At 46.7% G+C, this 8,834-nt stretch overlaps 1 pseudogene; it reads left to right on the top strand.

The window, feature by feature from the left end:
• The first annotated feature begins 1,718 nt into the window (after positions 1-1,718).
• LOC111142953 lies at positions 1,719-2,220 on the top strand (annotated as a pseudogene).
• Positions 2,221-8,834: the final 6,614 nt, after the last annotated feature.

The following is an 8,834-nucleotide window of genomic DNA, read 5'->3' as shown; positions in this document are numbered from 1 at the left end:
GGACCACTCAGCTTATTATGTGATCTCTCAGGTTGGTGAGGGGGAGGAGGGGTATCAGATATTGACTCACCTGAGAAACCTAAAGTGGTTAATCTAGGAAAAGAGGATAGAGGGTGCTGTCCTGGGTTCAGTCCACACATCCAGAACCCACTGGGATCAGTGATGCTTGAGTATTTCCTATGGACCAATGTGAACCATGAGAAAAAAATCACAAAAGGGTTTTCTGGATTTCTGCCCAATGGGGGCTTCTAGAAAGTGCAGGGATCCCAGCAACAAGAAGCTGAGCATGAAGGCTGTTCCTAGAGGCCAAGGGAGAGTAGAAAATACCCCTCACAGTTAAGATAAAGCTACCTGGGCCAAAAGAACTCCCAATCTCCAAAGAAGGAGTCACTTTTAACCGTCTGCCAAGCCCAGGGGACACAAAATCTCCCAGTCTCGGAAAGAACCGCTCTGTCCCCTTACCACACACCCTCCTGCCCCTCATGCAACAACTCCCACCTGAAAAGAGAATAACACCAGAGAACTTGAGAATAGGAAGAAGCTGCAATACGAGAAAGCAGGTGCCAGCTCCACCCCTTTCCCTGAGTCCAGAAGCCATCAACCTTTGGGTGAAATCAAAGAACTTAATTATTATCTTGCGCCAGGAATTCCAGATCTTAAACTGAGGCTGTTTTACAACTTAAAGAGGAAGAACTGTCTACAACCTAGGAGCGACAGAACAATTGCAAGATCTGCCCACATTGGGGTGCCTGGGTGGCTCAGTGGGTTAAAGCCTCAGCCTTCAGCTCAGGTCATGGTCCCGGGGTCCTGGGATCAAGCCCCGCATCAGGCTCTTTGCTCGGTGGAGAGCCTGCTTCCCCCTCTCTCTCTGCCTGCTTCTCTACCTGATTGTGATCTCTGTCAAAGAAATAAATAAAGTCTTTAAAAAAAAAAATAGATCTGCCCACATTTCTGTTGCTCGAAAATCTCACCACCACTGAATTTACTTCGGACAGGCAGGGCAAGACAAAGTCAGTTATGCTTTGATCCTACAAGTCATACACTCAGTATGTCAGCTTGTTATCCTTCTCCTCCATGTAAGCCACACAGGACCATGGGCTGTGTCATCCTAGCATTGCATCCCCCGAGTGGAGAAAAGGGTCTGGCACGTGGTCATCTCTCCGTAAGTAAATAAAATTAGTATCACCCAAGACTGAGAGTGGACTCATCCTTGGGTTTCCCCAAGTTGTGGATTACCAAATAGCTGAGCTTCCGCTCTGCGGCTTCCTGGACTTTCCTAGTATAGCTGTCCTAGATAGGATAGGCTAATTGCCATGACAATGACTACAACATATGATTGGATTAACACAAGGCGAATGTATTTCTTGCTTGTGACAAGTCGGATGACAATGTTCCTGGGCAGCTGTCTTCCAGGCAAGGGCTCAGGGATCCAGGCCCCCTGGCCTGCTATCATGCTGCCATCTTGAACTTAAAGCCTCCGGAGGCTGGGGAAGGGAAGGCAGTTGGGGGAAGCACCGTTGATAATCCCCTCAGCTGAAAAATGAGATACATCATTTCTACTTCGGTTCTTTTGGCCAGAGCTAGTCCTTTGGGCCCAGCCAGAGACAAGTGGACTGAGCACCATGGTGCCTGGCTGGACAGCCACATTCTTGCCTTACTTCTGCATCGTGGAAAGAGAGCTTGAGCCGAGCCAGACCATGCAGCCGGATGCCAGCGCCATGGACGAGTACACTCGGGAGCCTCGCCCCTGGTGAATGGTAGTCGATTGCCTTCCCTGTGGATTCATTGGCGGTGGAATCTTCCAGGCCATCAAGGCCTTCCGCAATGCCCCTGTCAAAATTTGCACCGACTGAGAGCTAGTGTCAACGCTGGGGGGGTCCGAGCCCCCCCGGCCTGGAGGTAACTTTGCGGTGTGTGGGGGGAAGCTGTTCTCCACCATCAACTGTGGCCTGGTGCGCCACAGGGCAAAGAAGATCCCTGGAACTCCATCACGAGCCGAGAACTGACCAGGGTAGTGCTGGCAGCCCGCAGTGGCCCAATGGCCATAGTAGACTCAGCATGATGGGGGGCCTCCTCTTGGCCCTCCTAGAGGGTGTTGGTGTCCTCCTTACTCGCTACACTGCCCAGCAGTTCCGCAATGCATCCTTGTTCCTGGAGGACCCCAGCCAGCTTCCGCTTAAGGAGGGTACCCCAACCCTAGGCTATCACCTCTACCCTTAGAGACTGTCATTCTCACTCGATCCCCAGATAACCTACAGTTCTACACAAACTGAATTTTCCTTGTGCCCACGTCCCTTAAGCCTTTGCGCATCTTCTGCCTCAGCTGTCTCACATACCCCTCCACCCCCGCCAAGACGCACCTTCCCCAGGGAGCCTGCTCCTCCCCGCCTGTCTGCTCCCCGGCCCATTCTTTCTCCTCAGATCCCATTTGGAAGTTCTGTCCTATGTGGAGTGTGGGTCAAAAGGAGCTTTAATGACCGAGTTTACTGCCTCATGTCCCTGGTCCCCCCAATCTTCATAGATGAGGAATCGGAAGCCCTGAAGCTTAAAGTGACCCTCCTGAGCTCACACCGCTGGTGGTGGCTGTCTAAAGAAGGTAGGTGCTGCTGTCGCTCCTCTTCAGACATGGCTGGCCTCACCCTGTCTTTTCCTGTAGTCTTGGTCCTCTGTGAGCTAAGACTGTCTTCATGCTGAACCCGACAGTTGTCAACACAGCATGGCTGGCATCCTGGGGGTGACTTCCTTGTCTGTATATGCTGGGGACTTCTCTTTGGCCAGCTGTTGGAGGGACAGACCTCTGACCAGAAAGGATGGCCGCTGATGCATGAGATCTTTCTCTTTCTCCTCCAGGTAGACAGCTCGGAGATGTCTGTCAGGTGGCTTTGTAGATAAGCCCCACACAATCAGGCCACCAGGAAGTGGCTGGCCTGTCCTGCAGGGCATCTTTGAATGAGGTCTCTCCATCCCTCTCTCACTAGGCTGTCTGGCCCGCACTCTCTAGGAAAACTCCCAGGGAAGACAGTCTCTGGCTTGTTGTTTAGGGGAACCCAGACTCAGAGACAGAGAAGGGGACCACTAGGAATGCCTGACTGCCCAGGGGGGGTTCCCTGCAAGGCACAGCTCCCTATATCTGGTCTTCAGCCTTGTTGATTCAGAGATTCGATTTTTTTTAGAACCCAATAGGGGGTCCCCTCCAGGGGCAGCTTGTGTCACCATCTATTTGGTCACCACAGAAAATGTAACTGTCAGTCTGGCCAGAGACTCGAGAGCACCTAGCCAGGGTGTCTTCTCCCTGTAGGTGAGAAACGCAAGAGGCCACGTGGCCAGAAGGTCCTCTGAGAGCAGCGAATCCCCAAGCAGCTGGATCTCATCGTCTAGAGGCAGATCTCTGAGCTGAGTACCTTGAGGACCTCTCACGACTTCAGAAGTGGCCCTTGTCAAGAAGATCTGAGCATACGCCTGCTTGGCCAAGAACTCATTTCCCAAAACAGTGCTTAGATGGGTACCATCCCTATTTGCCCCATGACATTACTATTGTTATGCTTCTATGTCCTTATTGCTGTCGTTATAATTAGCAAGAGGGCAGTATTTTGAAAAATTATTAATGTGTTTTCCTCTATTCGCCTTTCAGAGGAAAGCCGGCCTTCCCGTGGTTAGCCCTAAGCACCCATCTGCCAGGGGAAAGATTAAATTGTTACAAAGGAGGCAAAAAGAAATAAAGAATTAATATTCTACTATTGGCATTTAAAATGAGATTTCTCAGCAAGACATTTATCTTTAGATCCAGGCTTCTGTCTGAGAGAGTTATAATCACCAACTGGCTAAAATGACAGACTCTCAGGTACATTATTTGGGCTCAAACCAGGTTCTTCCATTTACCTGTTATGTGACCTTCAGCAAATTACTGAATTTCTTTATGACTTACTCTCCTTATCTGTAAAATGGAAGTAATAATAGTTACCTCAGAGGACTGTTTGGAGCATTTAATCAGCTAGTACGCAGAAAGCGCGTGTTCAACAAGTTGGATTCCCTCTGGCTACCAAGCACTGTAACACTTAGAGGTAGTTAGAAAGTGTCTGGGACATAACAAGCATTCAGTAAGCATCATTCTCAAAATTCTTTTATCTTCCTCTTTAGCGTATCAAGAACAGGCTCTTAGAGTATCGATGAAGCCATGAAGTTCTCTCTGTGGTGACGGGGGATATGTCAGAGAGAAAGTGATAAAAGCCTTTCCTTTCAGTCCCGAGGGATTATGGGAAGAGGAGGTGGGAAAGAAAGGAGAAAACTCCCACTACACACACACACACACACACACACACACCTTATACCACACATCATACACACACACCATTCAAACACACACACATACACCATGCATCACACACTCCACACACACTATGCAAACCGTACAACACATACACACACACACGACCATTAGGACTGACCTGAAACATCCAGAGAATGAAAAGCACTAATGACAGAGAGACCTCATGCGTCAAAGCATAGCTAATGAGAACCAAGCTATGCCAGGCAGAATGAGGGTCTAGAGAAGATTAGGAGGGATCCCCAGGGTTGGGGAGCCAGTAAGGGCACATGACAGAAGCTCAGAAGGATTCCCACCTAGCCAGCAACTGTAATGTGGAGCTGAGCTTGCCAAGGAGAAACGTAGAGCCCTGAAGAGCCTGAGGGACCAGATCACAAATCCTCCTAGTTGCCAGATTCAGCACTGCAAGCAGTGACCATAACTGGAGCCAGAGACAAGGCCCTGGAGACTCCAGAAACCAAGGTCACCGCCATATGATTCCAAGGGGGGCAGTAGAAAAGGGGTGAGTGGGAAAAAGACTCCAGAAGCTGGGAGACTGAGCATTTTCACACAGAGAGACTGAGTATTTCCTAGAGGTATTATTTCCATTGTTGCCTTCGATGGAATCTAGATTTTTCTTCCAGCTACCTAGAGGCTGGAGACAAAATAAAGAATCCAGTTCCCTTTGGATGTCCAAGGCATGGTGTAAGCCTTCTGATCTTAATTCAGTTTTTATTGCTGGTGTTATTTTAGTGGATGCTGTCCGCTGTGGAGTGCTCTTTTGTGTGAATTGCCCTCCACACCCCTGGGGCCGAGCCAACAAACCAAACTGCTTTCTATTAAGAGGTCCTGTTCCCTCCTCCCTGCTCTCCAACCCCATGGGTGGTTGGTTTCCAGGTTGGACACCTGGCTCAAGCTGGGCCAATCTGAATCTCTTTTGGCATTTGGAGATTTTGGTCTGAAGAAGAGGTGCTATTAGTAGCTGGAAATTACGGCAGATTTCCAGAGCTGTGGCTCCCAAAGGACCATGGGAGCAACTGGGGAGCCTCAAAAATGACCCGAAGTGCAAGCCCTTGTTCCTATTCTTTTTTTTTTTTTTTTTTAGGATTTTATTTATTCAATTGACAGAGATAGAGCACAAGTAGGAGGAGCAGCAGGGAGGGAGAGGGCGAAGCAGGCTCCCCACTGAGAAAGGAGCCTGATTTGGGGCTCAATTCCAGGACCCTGGGATCATGACCTGAGCTGAAGGCAGACACTTAACTGACTGAGCCACCCAGGCGCCACCCCCCCCACCAACCCCGTTCATATTCTATAAATTGCAAATGACTTTAGTATATACTGCCATAAATTTTTATGTATAATGAGGGACTATTTTCTAATAATCTGCCGAATGGGTCACTATGGGTTACTAAAACTTAGGATTCATAAACTAAAGTGATTGTTAGAAGGGTGTTCTGAGAACGCCAATTCGGCATTGTGCTGGGGAAGCTGTCTGCCAGGCCAACTTGGCAATGAAGTGATGCTCTCACAGCACAGGCACCCAGATAGCTGAATTCCTGCAATTTGGGGTAATGACACTTTACCATCAGTGCTTTATTGGTGTTGTTTAGCATTGACTGTGGGTTTTGATGACTCAATTACATTGATCATTAATTATAAATGACATTAATTATAAATTACTATAAACTTGGCTTCTCGATTATTGAGCTTATAATTATCAGTTTAGTTTATTGTGGTGGTTGTGTGTAGTGATCTTTTGGACCTATCATTTTTCAATAATAAGACTTTAAAACTATGCATTATAATTCAAATAGCATCATCGTGCCTCTATGTTTGCATATGCAAACGCATGCATATTGTCCCTTGGATTTTTAGGAGTAAGGTGATAATTCAGCCTGCACTGACTTTTGTCCTCTGGATATTGGGAATAACTGAAAGGTTTCAAGGTCTCCATTCCTCTTCAGTGAGTCACAGTGGAAAATGTTGAGATCCCTACTCTCGAAGGACCCACAAATATCTGATGTTAAGCTTCTAGAGTTGCCCTTATTCCCAGGTACCTCGACTGTCAACTCCTTTTTGGATTCCATGAATCCAGTAAGTTCTCATTTTGATTTAAACTAACTTGAGTTGGGTTGGGATACTTGTATCTAAAGATCCTTAACGAACAAAGTCATATTTTATTTACTTTTTTAAAGATTGTATCTATTTATTGGTCAGAGAGCGAGAATGCGCAAGTGGGAAGAGCAGCAGGCAGAGGGAGAGGAAGAAACAGGCTCCTGGCTGAGCAAGGAGCCCCACGCTAAACTCCATCCCAGGACCCTGGGATCATGACCTGAGCTGAAGGCAGATTCCCAACCGACTGAGCCACCCAAGCGCCCCAAAGTCATATCTTAGATAGGGACAAAATATTAATATATTCACAGTCTTTCCCCTCCCTCTGCATTCTAAGAAAATCCCCCCCCCCTTTTTTTACTTAGGGTATGGGTGGGATAAAGAATGTAAAAGTCAATCAGATTTGTTACAAGAGGCATGGCACCAGTAAAGAAAAGAGAGGCTCAGAAGGCAAGAGGCAGAGGTTTGGGATAGAGAGAAGTGCAAAAGAAGCCAGATGGGTCGGAATGTTCTGGAAGGAGAGTGAGAAGAGCTTTGCAAAGAACAGCTGCCATAATGAGTAGAGAGAAATATGGATTATGAGGATCTCTAGGAAGTTTTAATGGGTGCAGAGGCCACCCAAAGTGGCCAGTGATACTCTGGTTTGAACCTGAGTAATCCTCTTCAGTATGGACACATTTTCCTTAAAATGGATACAATAATAGAATGGATACAATAATGGATACAATAATACAATAATGTAACCTAATCCTCAGGTTAAGTTACAATCACATTTCAGGCCTACCCCCAGAGAGTCCTCCTATACCCCAAAAGTGGACTTTTGGGTGTTCCCAAATTTTTCAGTCTCACACTATAACTTATTTCCACAGACATACAGTCATATCCATTGGAAGTTGTTTTTATTAGTTATCTCTGAGGCAACCTTAATTCCGAGTTTTTAGAGGGTTGTCGACTGATGCTAAGCTGACACTGGACCCTTTCTCCTGACTTCTTTTTTTTTTTTTTTTAATGAATTTATTTATTTATTTGACAGAAATCACAAGTAGGCAGAGAGGCAGGAGAGGGTGGGGGAAGCAGGCTTCCTGCTGATTAGAGAGCCCAATTCGAGGCTTGATCCCAGGACCCTGAGACCATGACCTGAGCTGAAGGCAGAGGCTTAACCCACTAAGCCACCCAGGTGCCCCTTCCTGACTTCTTGATCTGATTGCCTAGCCTCTGAGCCCACTCTCAACCTAGAGTTCTTCCCACAATCTCTGTGGCCTACATGCCTTTTTAGTTCAGTTGTTTCTTTCATGGTGGTAAATCCAAATCAATTAGAATGCTTCCAAAAAGCATAAATTCTGGGTGGCTCAGTTGCTTAAGCAAATGCTTTCGGCTCAGGTCATGATCTCAGTGTCCTGGGACCGAGTCCCACATGGGGTTCCTTGTTCTGCCTGCCATTCCCCCTGCTTGTGCTCTCTCTCTCTGTCAAATAAATAAACAAAATCTTAAAAAAAAAAAAAAAGGCCAAAAAAAAAGCATACATTCCTAGGCCCCCAACTCAAACCTACCAAATATGAATTTCCCTGGGAAAGGCCCAGTCATTTGGGGGGAAAAGCAAATCTCTCTGATACTGATAGGTACTCCTTCCTGATTTGAAAATAATGAAGTGTGGAATAGTCTTTAAGGACATTTCAGTATCACTGGCCTCATAGATCCTATTTACTTGAAGTCCTAGAGCGCTAGGTACAACTTGTTTATTTGACTAAACGGTGTGTTTGACTTAGTAAATATTTATTTTCTACATTACTCAGTGGAGAAGAGGCCCTTATGAAAGTGAAGTTTTTCAGAATTATTGTATCAACAAATACTTGTGTGTCATCATCAGGGATATAAGAGAGACAAAAATCAGTGTTTTAGTTGCAAACAACAGAACCCATGTTAACTAGGTTAAACAGAAAAGGAAATTATTAAAAAGTTCAGAGAATTCAAAGAATCTCTAGAAGAGCTGGAAAGTGGGCTCAGAGGCTACACAGTTAGCCTCCAAGCCCCTGCGGGGTCTTTCTAGGAACACACCACTGTCCCAGCCTCCCTGATGATACAGAAAACTGAATGCAACCATTGCTGTCCATGAGAAGCTGAGACCTCCCCCACCACTCTCACTGAAGGAGGAGGAGGAGGAAGAGGAGTGACCAACGGAGAAGAGGAGGGGGAGGAGAAGATTCTGTTTTCTCTTGTCATTCCCTTCTGAATTAAACTTCACCTGGGTCCAGCTAGTTGGCAGAGTCATGTATCCGTGCCTGAGCTTCAAGGGAGGCTAGAAGAGGCAATTGCATTTCTGGCTCTGTCTTGGAGAGTCAGGACTCAACTTTCCAAAGATGAAGAAGTTGTCCAAAAGTTGATAAGAGATTCTTCTTCCTCTTTCCACTGCTTCTTCCCT

Source organism: Enhydra lutris, unplaced genomic scaffold, assembly GCF_002288905.1.
Source record: "Enhydra lutris kenyoni isolate GAN:26980312 unplaced genomic scaffold, ASM228890v2 scaffoldscaffold9, whole genome shotgun sequence".
NCBI lineage: Eukaryota > Metazoa > Chordata > Mammalia > Carnivora > Mustelidae > Enhydra > Enhydra lutris.
The sequence above is the reverse complement of the archived record's forward strand: the minus strand, read 5'-3'. Positions and strand labels throughout refer to the sequence as shown.